This window comes from Pelophylax lessonae, assembly GCF_965119305.1.
Source record: "Pelophylax lessonae genome assembly, chromosome: 2".
In the NCBI taxonomy this organism is placed as follows: domain Eukaryota; kingdom Metazoa; phylum Chordata; class Amphibia; order Anura; family Ranidae; genus Pelophylax; species Pelophylax lessonae.
In genome coordinates, this window is record NC_138769.1 from 322319099 (window position 1) to 322338949 (window position 19851).

The 19851-nt window shown below is 41.8% G+C and overlaps 1 protein-coding gene across 2 annotated transcripts in view; it reads right to left on the reverse strand.

The window, feature by feature from the left end:
• Window positions 1–18093, reverse strand: part of FGR (FGR proto-oncogene, Src family tyrosine kinase) — a 176981-nt gene extending 158888 nt beyond the window's left edge. The window contains exon 1 of one of the 2 annotated variants that reach the window (XM_082245823.1): window positions 17945–18093. The gene's annotated coding sequence lies outside the window, so the exon portion shown is untranslated. Of the gene's footprint in view, window positions 1–2409; window positions 2509–17944 lie in introns of those variants that run through there. The other variant, XM_082245824.1, reaches the window with a different exon arrangement.
• Window positions 18094–19851: the final 1758 nt, after the last annotated feature.

A 19851-nucleotide genomic window follows, 5' to 3' on the forward strand; every position in this document is an offset into this window, starting at 1 on the left:
AAAAAAAAAAATCCCCATTGAACTCCATGCGTCTGGCGCCCCTGCATGCAGATTAGGGGGCCGGACGCAGGGATGGGGGGGCGGCGCCCCTGCGCCATAAGTACACCGGCCGCCACTGGTTAAGGACCTTCTATGGCCCTGCCCAGCTCTCCTAGAGTAACTGCCTGTCTCCTGGAATCTCCTCCATGCTCTTGAGACTGTGCTGGGAGACACAGCAAACCTTCTGGCAATGGCACGTACTGCCATGTGTGTGTGTGTACACGCATATATACAGTGGTGATCGAAAGTTTGGGCACCCAAGGTAAAAATTTGTATTAATGTGCATAAAGAAGCCAAGGAAAGATGGAAAAATCTCCAAAAGGCATCAAATTACAGATTAGACATTCTTATAATATGTCAACAAAAGTTAGATTTTATTTCCATCATTTACACCTTCAAGATAACAGAAAACAAAAAAATGGTGTCTGCAAAAGTTTGGGGACCCTGCAGAGTTAATATCTTGTACTGCCCCCTTTGGCAAGTATCACAGCTTGTAAACACTTTTTGTAGCCAGCCAAGAGTCTTTCAATTCTTGTTTGAGGTATCTTTGCCCATTCTTCCTTACAAAAGTCTTCCAGTTATTTGAGATTTCTGGGCTGTCCGTCACGCACTGCTCTTTTAAGGTCTATCCATAGATTTTCAATTATGTTGAGGTCAGGAGATTGTGAAGGCCATGGAAAAACCTTCAGTTTACGCCTCTTGATGTAATCCCCCATGGATTTTGAGGTGTGTTTAGGATCATTATCCATTTCTAGAAGCCACCCTCTCTTTAACTTCAGCTTTTTCACAGATGGCATCAAGTTACCATCCAAAATTTGCTGAAATTTTATTGAATCCCTTTTTCCTTCTACTCGTGAGATGTTCCCTGTGCCACTGGCTGCAATATAACCCCAACGCATGATTGATCCACCCCCATGCTTAACAGTTGGACAGAGGTTCTTTTCATTAAATTCTGTGCCCCTTCTCCGAACGTACCTTTGCTCATTCCGACCAAAAAGTTACATTTTAACCTCATCGGTCCACAGAACTTGTTTCCAAAATGCATCAGGCTTGTGTATATGTTAATTTGCAAAGTTCAGACGCTGATCTTTGTGGAGAGGACGTAGAAGAGGTTTTCTTCTGATGACTCTTCCATGAAGACCATATTTGTAAAAGTTTCTCTTTATAGTGGAATAGTGTAACACAACTCCAGTGTCTGCCAGATCTTTCTGGAGGGATCGTGCAGTCAAACGTGGGTTTTGAATTGTTTTTCTCACAATCCTGCAAGCTGTTCTGTCTGATATTTTTCTTGGTCTTCTAGATCTTGCTTTAACTTCCACTGTTCCTGATGACTGCCATTTCTTAATTACATTCCGAACAGAGGATATTGACATCTGAAAACGCTTTGCTATTTTCTTATAGCCTTCTCCAGCTTTGTGAGCGTCAACTATTTTCAGTTTCAGTTTTCTAGACAACTGCTTAGAAAATCCCATGGTGCTGATCGTTGGGGCAAGGTCAGATGAGTCTGGGCATTAAAAACCTTTGAGGTTGACATCACCTGGTCTTCGCAGACGATGATCGAGAACAATACATGACACTGGCAGATCTCAGCCTTGCAAAGGGGGCAGTGCATGCTATAAATTCTGCAGGGTGCCCAAACTTTTGCAGATCCCATTTTTTTGTTTTCTGTAATTTTGAAAGTGTCAATGATGGAAATAAAATCTAACTTTCGTTGATATATTATACAAATGTCTAATCTGTAATTTGATGCCTTTTGGAGATTTTTCCATCTTTCCTTGGCTTCTTTATGCACATTAATACACATTTTTACCTGGGGTGCCCAAACTTTCGATCACCACTGTATATATATATATATATATATATATAGTATATAATCTTGCCTCCTCTGTAGGCAATGGGTGTAAAAGAGAACAGGATAAGAAGTAGGTCTTTCCTTACAAACATACCTCCCATTGGGACGCAAGCAGTATTTAAAACGTGTCAAAAGTTGTAACCCTTCTTCATACAGGCCAAAACAAAACATGCTTGTGGCTGGAGTGAGGCCCAAAAATGACTAACCTAGCTATAATCATTTTTCCCCAAAAGTGGGGATTTACTTAAGGTTGACATTCTCCTAAAGACCCCATCATTGCTTTCTTGCAGCACAAATAGTATCCCTTGCTGATTCAATGATATAATTCTGCAACTGCTATTCTAGTTTACATTCTATTCTGTCGTCTCTACTTCAATGTTTTGCAAAAGCATAACAGAGAAGGCAAGTGAGAGAACACAATTTTCTACGTAAATTCTCTCATGGACTTCTTAAGGATAGCCCTAGATCTGACTGACATATTAACTACCTCTTCAATTTATTGTTTAAAAGGTACTTACTACTTCCAGTAAGAAAATGGCTGCAGATTTTCCTGATATTGTCAGTGGAGCAAAGCTAGAAGTAAATAATTTTTTTGGTTGCTGCAGGTTTTTGGTGTGTGGAGGAAGGAAGAGCGGGGGAGTGTGAGGGGTGGAGGTAAAAGTGTAATATTTAGCAATACAGAAAAATTAATGACCGTGTGACAAACTTCCCATATTGTACAATATTCTAAATGCATTTTCTCAAATTTACTTTCCGATATGGATATAAGATTGCAGTTAGTCAGGGACTATGATGTATGAAAAATGTTGATTGAGCATAGATAAGATTTTGTTCATTAGTTTACACTTACATAAATTTATCATTAAAGGTGTGGAGATGGAGGTGCAGAGGTGATCTGTAGATAGGGGAGTAGGGGGGAGTTGGGGTGGGGGAGAGAAGTGCTGAACTATGAATGAAAAGGGCACAGTTGAAATGTGGGCGAAGGGGTGCAGAGGTAAATAGTAAACGGAGTGGATGCAGAAGTGAACTGTGCACAGAGGTGATCTGTGGATGGGGAGTGCAGAGGTTAATTGGGGATGGGATGCAAAGATGAGCAGTGGATGTTGGTGCAGAGGTGAGCTGGAGTGGGATTGTGGATGGGGGCGCTGAGGTGAGCTGTGGGCAGGGGTGCACAGGTGAGCTGCAGATAGGGGTAAAGAGGTGGACAAGAGTGGTGTGTGTGTGTGGGGGGGGGGGGGGTTATGAGCTCTGGATGCTGAGTGCAGAGTTGAGCTATAGACAGGGGGTGCAGAGGGGAGCTGTGGGGTGTTTGAAGATGAGCTCTGGGTGGGGGAGTACAAGAGTGAAATGTATATGTGGTGTGTGGAGGTGAAGAGGTGAGCTGTGTGAAGAAGCAAGCTGTGCTCAAGGGGGGGTGAGCTGTGGATGGAGGAGGTACAGAGGTGAGCTAAGGATGGGGAAAGCAGAGGTGAGCTGTGGATGGCTGGGGGGGACAGAAGTTATTTGTAAATTGGGAAGTGTAAACGTGAGCTGTGGTTCAATTGCAGAGGCAAGCTGTGGGTGGGGGTGCAGAGAGGAGACGGAGTGCAAGGGAGAAATAGTGAGCCGTGGATAGGAGGTGCAGAGGTGAACTGTGAACAGGGTTTGCAAAGGTGAGCAGGGGGTGTTGGGAGATGGGGAAGGGATTAAAAAAAAAAGTGGCTCAGGGGAGGGTGGTGACAACACTGGGCTGTTAGAGGAAGTGCACACTTGTAATCCAGTGGTTGTGGCGAGGGGAACTGCAGACAGGGGGTTCAGAGGGGAGCTGTGGACAGAGGAACACAGGAAACAAAAATATGATGGGGTTTCAACCCTTCCCTGTGCTATCCAAAAATGGAAAAAAACAGTTTTGCGATAGGTAAAGCTGAATTCAGAGCACTTCCCCTCTCCTAACTAGTTAATGGGTTTATTTATAAAAACTGTTTGAAATTCCCCAAATACGTAAATCTTGGCACATAATGTACCAAGCCTTCCATTTTTTTCCCTGCAGAGGAGGAAGGTCCTTTTTGGGATTTAAATATGTAAATTTTGGCACATAATGTACCAAGCCTTCCATTTTCTTCCCTGCAGAGGAGGAAGGTCATTCTTTGGGATTTATGTCACTCAATGCTAGCTGTAGACACTTTAAGCAGAGTGAAGCTATCACAAAAAGATGACCGGCTTGTTTGGGCACAGACTACAAAAGTATAGGTGTGTATAACAAAGGCTTTAGAACAGGACCAGGTTTAGCTGGTCAGATCTGGGGTTGCAGTAAAAAAGTAAAGTGGGCATAGTGTCAACACACCTTTTTATCCTCATAGCTACGTGAATGGTGGGTATGGCAAGATGTAACAGTGGGAGTGGCTTGAAGAAGATGATTAAACCAAACCTGTATCTTTTCACTGTGTACATTGCACACCTATGCCACAGATCTTATACCCACAAAACACTGCAATTTACTGAGCCACAAGTGACAGTTACACTTAAACCTCAGGACAAAGGGCCATTTTAAAAATATTTAACTCTTTCATTACAATTACCTTTCTGCACACAAAAAAATAACACAAAGTCCACCTTAAAGAATGACTTCATTAAAACCAGCAACTGTTAACTGAACACTTTGTTCAGGATTATGAAAACACACAACAGTGGATAGAGTGCAATCGTTAAGGCCACCTAACCACTGGAGAAGATCAATGTGACAGGTTGCCAAGCCTTTATGGCAGTGACCAGTATAGATCTAAGTGTCACCAGCAGTGACCTGTATAGATGTCAGTGTCACCAGCAGTGACCAGTTCAGATCTTAGGGTCCCCAACAGTGACCAGTATACATTTCAGTGCCCACAGCAGTGATCAGTACAAATCTCAGTGTCCCCAGCAGTGACTGCCACAGATCTACCACAGATGTCAGTGCCCTTAGCAGTGACAAGTACAAATATCAGTGTCTGCAGTAGTGACTAGTTCAGTTCTCAGAACCCCCAGCAGTGTGACCAGTATAGATCTCAGTACCCACTCACTGAATCAAAGTAATTGTGCATCCAGACTTCCAGATTCTGACCAGAGTATACAGACTAGCCTGAGCATCACCCCTTGCCTTTAGCATGGTAATAAGTCTCTGAGTTGAGCACAGCAGCCGGGACTGTAGGACAGATTGCTAAGCCACTAAACGTGAATGGCACCTCCAAGGCATTCTTTCTAACACTGTTATTGGATGTACAGCAGTACCTGGGCCAATCAGTCTGCCTTCCCATAGGAGCTGTCCTCAGACTGAAAACTGCACTGACAGTGGCTGTCCAGAGTTTCAGGGCTGTCCTCACCTGGGTCGGTTCTTCACGTTCATGTTTACTAAGGAAAGCCAGCTGTGACTCCTTGAGGCTTCACAGCCGGCTTCCCACTGCGCATACGCATGCCCCGCTGCATTTTGTGAAAGGTCCCACAGCCCTCTAGGATCTGTGACATGTCCTAGAAATCTGCGGGTAAAGAGAGGGGGTGTGAACTTCTGCTTGGATTACCTAGATGATCTGAGCGTAAGTGGAAGCAGGAACCTATCAAAACTAGGTACCCGTTCCCCAAAAGTAATTATAATGTGCCAAATCTGGCAGGGGCGGGGGGGACATAAAGTTGAACTTCCCCTTTAGGGTGAAGTTCTGCTTTAAGTAATAAGTTTAGGCGTAACCTCCTACCAAAAAATGAAAACAAAATAAAAATGTACCATTTACAAAAATGTACAAGTTGCTGCTAACACTGCAAAGTGTTTTTACTCCACTCTGTATAATTCACTAAACCAAATAATCGTGCAGTGTAACACACATATAATATAAATAAAGGGCTATAAGTACTAAATATACCAAGGTGTCATATCAAATTAATACCATATATACATGTAGCAATGCCCCCTAGAGGACTGCTGAGTATTGATATTTCTGGATTCCCCTGGGTTACCTTTAGCAACTAATAGCAGAAAATTAGCATAAAAAATCCTTGGCTCGGTCAATAATCAATCCAGGGGATGTTGGTTTTTGTGTTTTATTTTGAACTGGGATAGGAGAAGGGATGAGTGGGATACTCCAACTATGAACTATGCACAATCCTGAGGACAACTAACTGTAGTGTGCGGCAAGGCCGCTGCTTCACCTTGCCACTGAAGTGAAGATAGCAAATATGTTCCCGCTTGAATCACTCTTCAGGGTTCTAACTTGGGGCCCCCTTTCTCACTTGTTGAGTGTGCCGACACCTGTCCACTGACTCTCCACTGGAGTGGTCCCCTTCCTCTGCAGACCCCTGGCAAGCTTCCCGGTACTCACGGACACTTTTTTTCCCAAGGTTACTCTGCCGCCAACTCCACTATTCAGTTCTCCTGGACCTCCTGGCTCAGCTCCACATTCCTGGTCCACAAGGCCAACCGCCTGTGACCACCATCCACTGCAGCAGAAGGAGAGACAACTGTCACTCTCCTTCTGGGACCTGGCTTCCCGCCCAAAGACACCCTGTCACATGTGCCCTTGGCTTTTATAACATATCCCAGGATGTGCCACTGTTTGTGCCAACCCACTGGGATAGTTACAAAAGCCTGTGTGTCACTGGCTGGGTTTCCTCCACTGTCCAACAGGCTCCCCTACTGGATACAGTGGAGACACTCTCTCGGGCCAGATGAATCATACATGGACACATGCAACAGGCCTAACTAACAATCAGGCTCCCCTGATAAGCAGAGGGAGACACTAGGCTTTTACTTACCTAGCACCCACCTAGGAGGGTGCTACATACACATAAGCTGTGCTGATAAATCCACTCAAAATACGTATACATAAAAGTGGCAAGTGTTTATAATTCTCAAAATTGTTACTAATATACAAAAGAGTCCATAAATCGTAATATTCCAACGCTGTGCATAAAAAAATTTCATAAAAGAACAAAAATTCTTCAAGTGCCAATGCTATCCTCCACCAATGCTCACTGTCCACTCTGGCCACTCACACTGGTGCCTCTACTCTGGGTGAAAGAGCACAGAGGACACCTTTGGAAAAACAACAAACATACTGGCCAGATCACCAGATGAAAATAAAAAATAGAAAATAGAGAAAATAAAGCCTAACCACGAAAACGAATGCGACCATCACATCTAGGAAAGCTGCAATATAATAAATGTTTGCTTTTGGGTTTAATACCACTTTAAGCCTGTCAGATACAGTGCTATGTTATAGGTCAGGAACTATGCCATGTAAAACCTGGCAGATACAGCGCTATGTCCCATACTTCATATACAGTATACACAATAAGACTGAGAAAATACCAAGGTAGCAAACAATTCTCAATCCCCCAGCGCTTCCAAACCTTGAATGAATGGATTACTATAAAGTTAAAACTAAATAGAGCTGCTGCCTAAAAACATAAACATAAAAACAAGGTGCATATCACCCTTCCACGTGTAATAGAGGGCCAATATCCACAAGCAGCGCTGGTATTGCTCCTACATAAGGAACTCTATAAAAAAAGGAAGGAATAATATAGTGCACAGTCCACAGAGTGTCCGTAGAAAGTCCAATAGAACTTGTATTGGGTCCACTGGTCAAACAATATCCGTTTGGAATCCAAGGAAGAGATGATCACCCGTGCTGGAGCAGGTATTTGTACAAAGCCCCTTCACCTCACCGAGTGCACCTCACCCTAAGGAAACTCACTTACCAAATGATGGCAGAAAACGGGCCCAATAGTTAACCCCTACGGCTCATCTAGACTGGAACCATCCACAGCTCCGCTTGAATTGTGAAGTGATATCCTGTTGCTGGCATAACTCACGAACAGGGACAGCGCATATGGGAATGAAACAGAGAAGGCACATAGAGCAGTATTGTCGAAACAAATACACTTTATTAATCCTCAGCCCCCCTCTCACATATGCACTTACAATACAAAAGCATTAAAAGCGTGGAAAATATATCTACTGAAGGCTAGACGTGGACGTTAGAACAGCCTATCGGGCACCCGTCCCGCTCGTCAGCGTCCGGAAGTCCGCGAGTATTTTTTGAGGCTGCCGCTTAGCGTCCCGTTGCCTTGGTGACTTGCTCCAGCACGGGTGATCATCTCTTCCTTGGATTCCAAATGGATATTGTTTGACCAGTGGACCCAATACAAGTTCTATTGGACTTTCTACGGACACTCTGTGGACTGTGCACTATATTATTCCTTCCTTTTTTATAGAGTTCCTTATGTAGGAGCAATACCAGCGCTGCTTGTGGATATTGGCCCTCTATTACACGTGGAAAGGGTGATATGCACCTTGTTTTTATACTTCATATATAGTATGATGTTACATGTGTCAGCTACAGTGCCCAATTATACCTGCATAACTCCCAGCTCTTCTATATTCGGACAGAATTATTTTAACCTAAATACTTGTGTGCCTGTTTCCTTAACAAGTAAGGGAGAGTTATTTACCATCTGTGTTTCATTGCCGAGATGTTATTTCATTAGGGTTTACATATATTTTTTACATATTTTGTTTATTCACTTGCAATGTGTCTTTGAACTTTCTAGAAAATGTGGTTACCCCAGAAAGAGTCTGTTCCCAACACATCTCCAGCCTTGCACATCCTAGCCCTCTCCTCCGAAGAGAGTATCTTCTTACTCTTTGTGCTGTCTTCTCCAAGCCTCCCTACAAAAAGTGTTATGTAGCTGTCAGGGGAGGAGGGAGCAAGAAAACTACAGGAAGTCACTTAAGTGACCATTCTGAATTTGCTGGTCTGCTGACATTACATCTAAAATGGCAGTGCCCAGCAGCAGTCTTGGTATAGCCAGGGCAAGGGCCAGGGCTGGACTATTTTGCGCCCTAGGCAAGACCAGCTACTTGCAACCCCCCATAAAAAAAACTGTACACATTCCCCCTCTTTCCTGCACTCAATGCCTCCCCCTCTTTGAACCCTACACTTCTCTTCCTGTATACACTGCCCTCTTTAATTCTACACCCCCTTTCCTGTAAACACTGCCCCACTTAAATGCTACACCCTCTTCCTGCACACACTGCCCCCCATTAATGCTATACCCCCTTTAACCCTACAACCCCTTCCTTTACACACTGCCCCCCTTCAAGTCTACTCTCCCCTTCCTATAAACACTTCCCCCCTTTAACTCTACACCCCCTTCCTGTATACACAGAGGTGACATCCACCTGGGATGAAGAGGTGACAGGAGAAGAATGTGGCACTGGCCATAGCTGCGCCCTAGGTGGCAGTGCGCCCAAGGCGGCTGTCTAGTTTGCCTAGTGGTAGCAACGGCCCTGGATCCAGCTGTACATGGATTGAAATTTGGCTGGTTCAGCAGGCACTGGACAAATTTGAAAGCATGTATGAGCACCGATCTACCGATCAACTTCTGTACAACTGCCCTGCCAGATTGTCTCTGCTCAATCAGTGCTGCAGGCTATAGCCTGTAATGCATCAGTTTATTTTGATGGCCGGGAAGTCTCCCCATTGTCAGAATACAATAGCTCAGCAGAAGGATTCCCTGATCCACATCGATGTGTGCATGGAGGAATCAAGTCCGATTTTTCCATTCAATCTTCTGTAAAACATACTGTATCATCTATGACAGGGATCTCAAAACTACGGCCCTCCAGCTGTTGTGGAACTACACCTCCCATGAGGCATTGTAAAACTCTGACATTCACAAACATGACTAGGCATGATGGGAAATGTAGTTCCTGAACAACTGGAGGGCCTTAGTTTGGAAACCCCTGATCTATGGGCTGCTTTAGGTCTTCTGGATATCTACATGAAAGAGAACTTTAAATCACATGCATAAAATGTTGTAAATGTACATATAATCTTATGGTAAGAACTTGGTGAAGTGATTAGTCTGACGACATAAAGTAATACAGTTCTGGGCAACACTCTATAGAGTGTTACAACCTATGTAGCTTGACGGGGCTTGTAGTGACAGCAACAGATGGCTTTGTGCAAAAAAAACAGTAAAAGGAAGGAAAGTCACCAGCACTCAGGTGAAGGTTAAAGTAGAACTATAGGCAAAACCTTTTTATTTTTTTCATTTTTGATCGAGCAAGGGAGGGCTGTGACCCCTGCCAGCAAGGGAGGAAGGGATGAGTCAGAAGAGCCAGTGAGAGCTGCAGAGCCGGAGGGGGCTGGATGAGGGCAGAGATAACAGGAGACTGCAGAGATCCATGAGTATTCATCTAGAGAGGGGAAATGTACAGGCAAGCAGTGGTGAGTGTGTGTGTGCGTGTGTGTTTCTATATACATACACAAACACAGTATCTCACAAAAGTGAGTACACCGGTCACATTTTTGTAAATATTTTACTATAACTTTTCATGTGATAACACTGAAAAAATTACACTTTGCTACAATGTAAAATAGTGAGTGTACAGCTTGTATAACAGTGTAAATTTGCTGTACCCTCAAAATAACTCAATTATTGTCTAAAATGCTGGCAACCAAACGGAGTACACCCCTAAGTCAAAATGTTCAAATTGGGCCCAAAGTGTCAATATTGTCTATGGCTACCATTATTTTACAGCACTGCCTTAACCCTCTTGGGCATGGAGTTCACCAGATCTTCACAGGTTGCCACTGGAGTCCTCTTCCACTCCTCCATGAAGACATCACGGAGCTGGTGGATGTTAGCGACCTTGTGCTCCTCCACCTTCCTATTTTGAGGATGCTCCATAGATGCTCAATAGCTTTTAGGTCTGGAGACTTGCTTGGCCAGTCCATCACCCTTTACTCTCCGCTTCTTTAGCAAGGCAGTGGTCGTCTTGGAGATGTGTTTGGGGTCATTATGTTGGAATACTGCTCTGCGGCCCAGTCCTCGAAGGGAGGTGATCATGCTCTGCTTCAGTATGTCACAGTACATGTTGGCATTCATGAACTGTAGCTCTCCAGTGTCAGCAGCACTCATGCAGCCCCAGACCATGACACTCCCACCAGCATGCTTAACTGTAGGCAAGACACACTTGTCTTTGTACTCCTCACCTGGTTGCCGCCACACACAGTTGACACCATCTGAATCAAAGAAGTTTATCTTGGACTCATCAGGCCACAGGACACGGCTCCAGTAATCCATGTCCTTAGTCTGATTGTCTTCAGCAAACTGTTTGTGCACCATGTTTACAAGAGGCTTCCTTCTAGGACGACAGCCATGCAGACCAATTTGATGCAGTGTGCGGTGTATGGTCTGAGCACTGACAGGCTGCCCCCCCCCCCCCCACACACACTCACACACACACACACACACCCCTTCAACCTCTGCAGCAATGCTGGCAGCACTCATTTGTCTATTTCCCAAAGACAACCTCTGGATATGATGCTCAGCACATGCAGTCAACTCCTTTGGTCGACCATGGCGAGGTCTGTTCTGAGTGGAACCTGTCCGGTTAAACTGCTGTATGGTCTGGGCCACTGTGCTGCATCTCAGTTTTAGGGTCTTGGCAATCTTCTTATAGTAGGGATGCACCGAAATTTCGGCCGCCGATATTTTCGGCCGAAAATGCTACTATTTCATTTCGGCCGATAGGGGGTTAAAAAAGCCGAAAATGTATGGCCGCTGATCTGTGAAAGAAGTGAGTCATTGACTTCCCTGTCCGCCGCGATCCGATGCGGTGCCTCCTTCATTGTGATTTACAGCTTGTCGTCCCGGGGGAGAGGAACCCAGAATGCACAGTGACGGTGTAGGAGGATCTCATTCTCCTCCGCGCCGATTGCTGCATCGCTCCACCCACCTCCTCCCTTCAGTGCCTTCACGTGGTGTTTGTTGTGGAGGAAGGTAATGTTATGTGCTGTAAAAAAAAAAAACTGTTTCTCCCCTGCATGTCAGTAGTAGAATGGATTCACAGCCTAGTGCAGTGCTCACCCCCTTCTGATTGCAGTGCGGGAGTTAATAAAGTTAACCCCTTAGATCAAAAAACTAAGAGAATCTGCGCTTAGGATAACAAATAAAGAAATTAAGAAATATATATGTATAAAGAGATAATAGAGAGATTGGCTGCAGCCCACTTCAAGATATAACCATGGGAGGGGTTATATAATAGATATATAAAGAGAAGAGGAAGTGATTGGCGCTGCCGGTGAATATGTAGGATTCAATGTGAATATTCTGTATCAGCGTAGTGTGTAAACTGAGAAGGGAAAAAAAATACAGATGTGTGTGTGTGTGTGTGTATGTGTGTATATATATATATATATATATATATATATAGGGAAATAAATTATCAATATAGAAATATATAAATAACCTCAATAATCTACATAATAAAAGTGTCAAACACGCCTATAATAAATAACCCATAAATTAATATCAGCAATAAATAAGCAATATATTCAATATCCTATAAAAGCTCTCACTAATGTGGATAAAAAAAAGAATGTGTGGCTTATACAGTACATAAATATGAACTTAGCAAATATAGAATAAATATAAATGAGCAATAACAAGTGCAGTAAAACGTATATCCTCGTGCATGAGTATATACGTTTTACTGCACTTGTTATTGCTCATTTATATTTATTTAAATGATTTGCTAAGTTCATATTTATGTACTGTATAAGCCACACATTCTTTTTTTATCCACATTAGTGAGAGCTTTTATAGGATATTGAATATATTGCTTATTTATTGCTGATGTTAATTTATGGGTTATTTATTATAGGTGTGTTTGACACTTTTATTATGTAGATTATTTAGGTTAAAAAAGTCAGTCATTTTCGGTTTCAGTTTCGGTTTTCGGTCAAGGGCATCCTGCATTTTCGGTTTCGGTTTCGGCCCAAAATTTTCATTTCGGTGCATCTCTATCTTATAGCCTATGCAATCTTTATGTAGAGCAAAGATCCTAAGAGCGTTCTTTGCCATGAGGTGCCATGTTGAACTTCCAGTGACCAGCATGTAGTGAGTGAGGGTGATACCACCAAATTTAACTCGCCTGCTCCCCATTTACACCTGAGACCTTGTATTACTAATGACTCACATGACACCAGGGAGGGAAAATGGTTAATTGGGCCCAATTTGGACATTTTCCCTTAGGGGTGTACTCACTTTTGTTGCCAGTGGTTTAGACATTATTGGCTGTGTCTTCGCTTCTTTTAAGGTTAGAGCAAAGTTACACTGTTATTCAAGCTGTACACACACTACTTTACATTGTAAAGTGTAATTTCTTCGGTGTTGTCACATGAAAAGATATAATAAAATATTTACAAAAATGTGAGGGGTGTAATCACTTTTGTGAGATACTGTATATGTGTGTACTTATATGTATTTGTGTGTCTGTGTAAATCCAGGAAGAGGTCAGCAGCTTCAGCTGCCCACAGTTTAAATGGCTGCAGCCAGACTTAGTGGGGGGAGAGTTCTGCAGCATATATGGCAAGCACAGAGTCCCAGTATATATAAAATAATATGTAAAGTGGTTGGAGGGAAGATTCAGAGTAGCAAATATGTTTTTATTACAAATTATGTGAGCAGTCTGCAGCTCCTCTTTAACCACTTGCCGACCGCCGCAAGTACATATACTGCGGCGGTCAGCCCCCCCTGGGCAAAGTGACGTATAGGTGTGTCACTCGCCCGCGAGCCAACAGGGGGCGAGCGCACGCCGCCGGAGGCGTGCTCCCGCTCCTTCACTGCCATCCCAGCGCGAATGTCCACCGGTCACTCGCGATCTCCCGCTGGAGAGGGAGAAAGGCAGGCGGCTAATGTAAACAAAGCCCCGCCTGTCATACTCTCTAATGTAAGAACAGAGATCATACAATTCTGCTATGTAGGATCGTATGTCTCTGTGGTTACATCAAAAGCCACGCCCCTTTACAGTTAGAAGCACGCCCCTAGGGACACTCTTAACCCCTGGATGTCTAATAAAGTTAACCCCTTCCCTGCCAGTGTCATTTTTACAGTAACAGTGCATATGTATAGCACTGATTACTGTAGTAATGTCACTGGTACCCCCAAAAGTGTCACAAATGTCAGTCAAGGGTCCGATCTGTCCGCCGCAATGTCGCAGTCCCGCAAAAAAAAATCGCAGATCACCGCCATTACTAGTTAAAAAAAACAAACAATAAAAATGACATAAATTTTTCCCTTAGTTAGTAAACGCAATTACTTTTGCGCAAACCAATCAAAATACGCTTATTGCGATTTTTTTCACCAAACATATGTAGCAGAAAACAAATTGGCCTAAAATGTTAAAAATCTTTGATTTTTACATTTTTTTTTGGGGGGGGGGGGGGGAATTTCATACAAAAAAATATGAAAAATATTGTTATTTTTTCAAAATTGTCGCTCTTTTTTGTTTATAGCGCAAAAGGTAAAAATCGCACAGGTGATCAAATACCACCAAAAGAAAGCTCTATTTGTTGGAAAAAAAGGACGTCAATTTTATTTGAGTACAGCGTCGCACGACCGCGCAATTGTCCGTTAAAGTCACGCAGTGACGAATCGCAAAATAGGCCCTGGTTTTTGAGCAGCCGAATCCTCCGGGGCTTAAGTGGTTAAGGAAATTCTTTAGGGACCCCCAGGTCACCTGAACTAGTGTCCCTATTGAAAGATTTCCCCTCTATTAGTTTTTTGGGAACAACCCAAAATTTGGTATTTTCTTTTACTTTCAATTTCAATAATAATTGTAAACAGGCCAAATAGAGAGGGAGAATCTTCTCAACAGTAACACAGACCGTAATAAAAACTGAGAAGTGTTCTAATCCCTCTCCACTCTGTCCAAAACCAAAACAAAGTTGCCTTTAGTTATACTTTAAGACCCCGTTCACACAGGGTTGCCGTAGGTCGCCTGCCATAGAGTAGCTGTGGACCCGTTCTAATAGGAGCGACACAAGTCGCTCCGACTTAGAAAAAGGGTCCGGAGCTTCTTCGGGGCGACCTGGAGCGACCTGCATTGACTTCAATGATATGAAGTCCATGCCGGCCGCTCCGAGGTCGCGGTGCGAGCTGCGCACCGCGACCTGTGAGGTCGCCCCGGCAAGTAGCGTCGCCCCAGTGTGAACGGGGTCTAAAGATGCACAAGTGTTTATTCATGTCCCTTTACATTGGTCAACTATAACCAGCATTTCAGGGTCACGTAGGGCCCAAAACCAAAACAAAGTTGCCTTTAGTTATAAAGATGCACAAGTGTTTATTCATGTCCCTTTACATTGGTCAAATATAACCAGCATTTCAGGGCCACGCAGGGTCCACCTCCGGCAACACAATGTATGTGACTGTCCTTCCTGTTACTGTGGTCTAGCAACGTAGTCTCTTTACATTTCTGAAACTTTCTATTACTTTAGACCTAAAAGCATCCTGATGATGATGTCCCCCATCACCATCCCCTTGCTGCTTCCTGCCAAGAAACAAAGCTAAAAGTCTTCAAATACTTGTTAGCAACCCTCTAGGCACCAGCAGCCACTACTCAGGGTTGCCATCTTCATTTCTTTCAAGGAAACTTGCCTGAAATATTATTGGCTGCTCATACTTGACACATCACCAAAACACAAAATTATCCGCCATAATAGGATGGTCTAATTGCTGACAACAATACAAGCAATGATATAATATATTACTATGTGTAACAGAGAGAAGGCCTAGCTAAATTGACATCACACTAAAGAACTTCCATGGTACCATAACAAATATATTTTCAATTGTGCATCTTTTTAATAAACGTAATAGGAACGTTGTGACTTGCTTATACTCAATCACAGTTATCAGTCACTATATTTTACAGGAATATTTTCTTGACACTTTTTTTCTCCTCAGAAACGTTATAAGTAACACTAAAGTAGAACTATAGGCAAAAATTGTTTTATTTTGGATAGAGTAAGGGAGGGTTATATAACCCCTGTCTGTTGATTTTTTGCCTTCTGTGTCCCATTCGAGAGATTTATATTCACTTCCTGTCCCATAGCCAAACAAGTCAGAGAAAATACCTGCAATACCCACAGGTCACCAGACCTAGTGTCCCCATTGTAAAATTCCCTCTCTATTACTTTTCTGGTGACAACCCAAAACTTGGAGTTTTCTATTCATTTTACTTTTGATGGTAATGGTAAACAGAACAAACAGAGTGGGTTAATATCCTTAATGGGGCACAGACAGCAATAACAACCTAATAATTGTTCTAATCCCTCTCCACTCGGTCCAAAACTAAAAAAAAAAAAAAAAAAAAAAAGTCTTGGCTTTAGTTATACTTTCATTCATTTGCATTTTTCATATACTGTTCTTATATTTTTGGACAGTTGACAATCCATTCTCTTCCAGTGTAACTTTTGACATCAAATTTCAATTTAATTTTAGCCATAGTCTTATGGCTAAAATGCCATTTCAGTTTTAGTCGTATTTTAGTCATCTGAATTGTTTTCATTTTAGTCGTATTTTAGTCTGAAAGTCTAAAATTTCCAGTATATTTTAATGTACTAAAATCGAATGGGTTTAGTTAACTTGTAACGCATCATTTAAACATTTCTCTAGAATTTCCAAACGTGTTATATACCCCTGGAGTAAAAATCTAATAACATGTTATTATTTATTATATTAAGGTTTGAACATGCACTACAGACACAGATTTAACTGTTGTGATATATAGCCAGTGTTCATTTCAACATCCAATTTCAATTCAGTTTTAGTCTTTTGACTAAAATGACATTTTAGTCGTATTTTAGTTGAATTGTTTTAGTCATATTTTAGTAGACTAAAAAAGTGTTCATTTTGTCAACATAATTAATACTGATCTCTTGTTCTCCAGTGCTTTGTGTCTTCTACTCTTGGCTTGGAAGGAGCAAGGGGGTTATGAACTTATTTCATAGGCATGTAATTACCATTTCATCAACTGCTTCATGCATTGTAAGAAATATCTTAGTTATAAAAAAAGATATCTGCACAATGCTACAAGAGGATTAAAAAGATAATAGCATTGATTAAGCCTACCAAGGTAAGACAATTTGAAAGCATGGATATACTAAATTAGGAGAGTGATTTTTTTTTTCTGTAACAGTGAGCTTACTAACACTTGCAGGAAGTAGTCACATCCTGTCTACATGTAGGATCTTATCTTGAATTTTCCCACAAAATGATTTTCATTAAAAAAAAAAAGTATATTTATTTTTTTAAACGTGTATTTTTCTTTCTATATATCTATTTGGCAGATATCAATAGGATGGCCACAAATTCATATTTAGGATTTGCACTGAATGTTGAAAACAGTATGTTAGCAATAATACACTGAATATGTATCTTGCTCCGCTTTATCATACACACACATACATGCTTACTGTACATGCCATGAACATTCATGTATGTTACAGGCAGACATCTATTGTGCTCATTCTGTTGCTTCTCTATGACAGGAAAGACTTTTAAATATCAATAGACTATTCAATTTCAACCAATCACTTTTTACGTCAACCTAATGGCCCAAAAATATCCACTGATGTGTTGTCCTTACTACCCAGGTCACCAGGGCATGCTGAAGCTGCAGCTATTACATATATTTATATAGCGGCAACAATATATGTTCTGCTTTTTTTATTTCCATATATGTTCTGCTTTTTACATTAGTAGCAGTCTGTGCCTTCAAGAAGCTTACAATCCAAGGTCTCTAACTCACATGCATGCATACACACATACTAGGGTCAATTCAGATATGACCCAATTATTGGAGCAGCATGTCATCGGAGTGTGGGAGGCAACCCACACAAAAACAGGGAGAACATGCAAATTCCATGCACTCCGCTCCGTCTTAGTGTTACAAACGTGCTAACCTCAAAGCTACTGTGCTGCTCAGAGTTACTGGATGGTTAAAATACAGTGTACAGTCTAAAAATATATTTTGTTTTATGAGCACATAACAATTGACTTACAGCAACGTATTAAAAATTCTCCATTTTTGCAAGCATTTGATGCAAATAAAATGTATTCACCTCTATGGAGTATGTATGGTAAATATACAAACACACAGGACTATTCTTTCACTCATATATGCCAGGTCTTGTAGTTCGACCTAGATCAGACAAAAATCAATTATTCATATATAAAGAAAATGATGTGTCCTACCTTGAAGTGCGTGGTTGTTGCTGCACAACACGTGTCCCCCACCCTATGCCTAGCGATTTCTTTGGTCGTTTGCCTTATAAGTGCTCTCTGCCTTTCACTATGTACCTTTAGATTCTCTACTCTTGCTCAGTTTCACACAGATCTCTGCCTCAAACTTCCCCCTTTTTATGGTTCCTCTTTACTGTGCTCTGAGTTTGCAGTATACTTACTGAAAATTGGAAATTCGGTCATTAACACATCATTTTTCTCCAGACTGCAAAGAAGGAAGTGAAATGCTTAAAGGAGACTGCATATATTTATATTGACATATTTGTTATTTTATAATGGAACTTACTGCATAAAATAACCATTCAGACATTTTTTATAGCAACTAGCTTGCTATAGTTGTTAGTGAAATTTTGGGACCTTAAACCTGGTTCCAAGTGTAAACTTAAACCCCCCCCCCCTCCTATGATTCTCTGCCTTTGTCAATTATTACCTATCTATTATTAATTGTCACCATAACTCCCCCCCCCTCGTCTTATCACTATACCCCCAAAACTTACTTTTAACATTAATTCAATTCTACCCTTTAAAGCTGCAATATAAGCATAAACCCTAGAGCTGAACTTTTAACTGATAACATTTACTCCTAACATCTGACCTTGAAAATGAAAATGAACAACTAGGACTTAAAGTGAACCTTGAGTCATTTTTTCATCTTTCCGTCTATTAAATCTTTTGCCCTCGTTGTTTTAACTTTGGATAGTAAAACATTTTTTTTTTTCTGCCAGTAAATACCATATACTGTACATCCCACTTCCTCTTTCTTGTCTGGTCATTAGCCTAGGCTTATGACATCATGCACAGCTCTCTCACTCATGTGAGAGTTTGTCAGCAAGGGAAGAGGGGTGAGTCATAGGAGAGCCAAGGAGAGATGCAGAGCTGGAGGGGGCTGGATGAGGGAGAAGATAATAGGAGACTGCAGAGATCCATGAGTATTTATCAGGAAAGAAGAAATGTGCAGGTAAGCAGGTGTGTGTGTGTTTGTATGTGTGTGTGTGTGTGTGTGTCTGTATATATGTGTGTGTGTGTACCTCTGTGTGTCTGTGTAAATCCATGAAGTGAACAGGCAGCAGCTTCAGCTCAGCTCAGTGCCCACATTTAAAATGGGGGGATTTCTGCAGCATATTTGGCAGGTACAGAATCACAGTATATGTAAAATAATATGCAAAGTGGTTGGTTGGGGGGGAAGCTTTATATTTGAAACTATGTTTTTAATAAAATTATGTGAGCTGACTGCAGTTCCTCTTTAAAGTGTATCTATACCCAAAAATAACAATGTAATATATTGCAGTTTACCAGTCCTTAGATGTGGTGGCTGAACTTTTTTTTTCAGAGGGTTTTTTTTTTTTTTTTTTTAACAGAGTGCAAATATATTCACCATGTTCAGATGCAGGTGCAGGCCCCATAAACTCCTTTTCTGCTCAATCCATGGGTTCCTCGACATGCCCATGGGCTAGCTAAGCATGTGATCTACAGCCAGGTGATAGGCCATCCAAAGTCAGAGAAGAGTTCCAGTTGCAACTGTAAAATTGTGGTCTTTAGTTCCTGGTGAAAAAAGCAAAAAAGACAAATAGAGGGCATTCATCTTCACAGCAGTGAGCAATGAAAACCAGACCTTCATTATACAATTCAAAACTAAAGAATAAAGAAAGAAAATTAGATGTGTAATTTATGCCTTTAGAAAGCCTAAAGGTGCTCCTTGGATTTAGGGTCTCTCTATGTGGATATGCTGTGAAAAAGTGTCACGCATGGTATTGCCATGCTCAGGTAGAATAGTAGAGTAGTAGAATGTGTTTTTGATGTAATTATAAGTATGCCTATGCTGTGTGTTAGTAATATCTTATTAATTGACAACTTTGTGT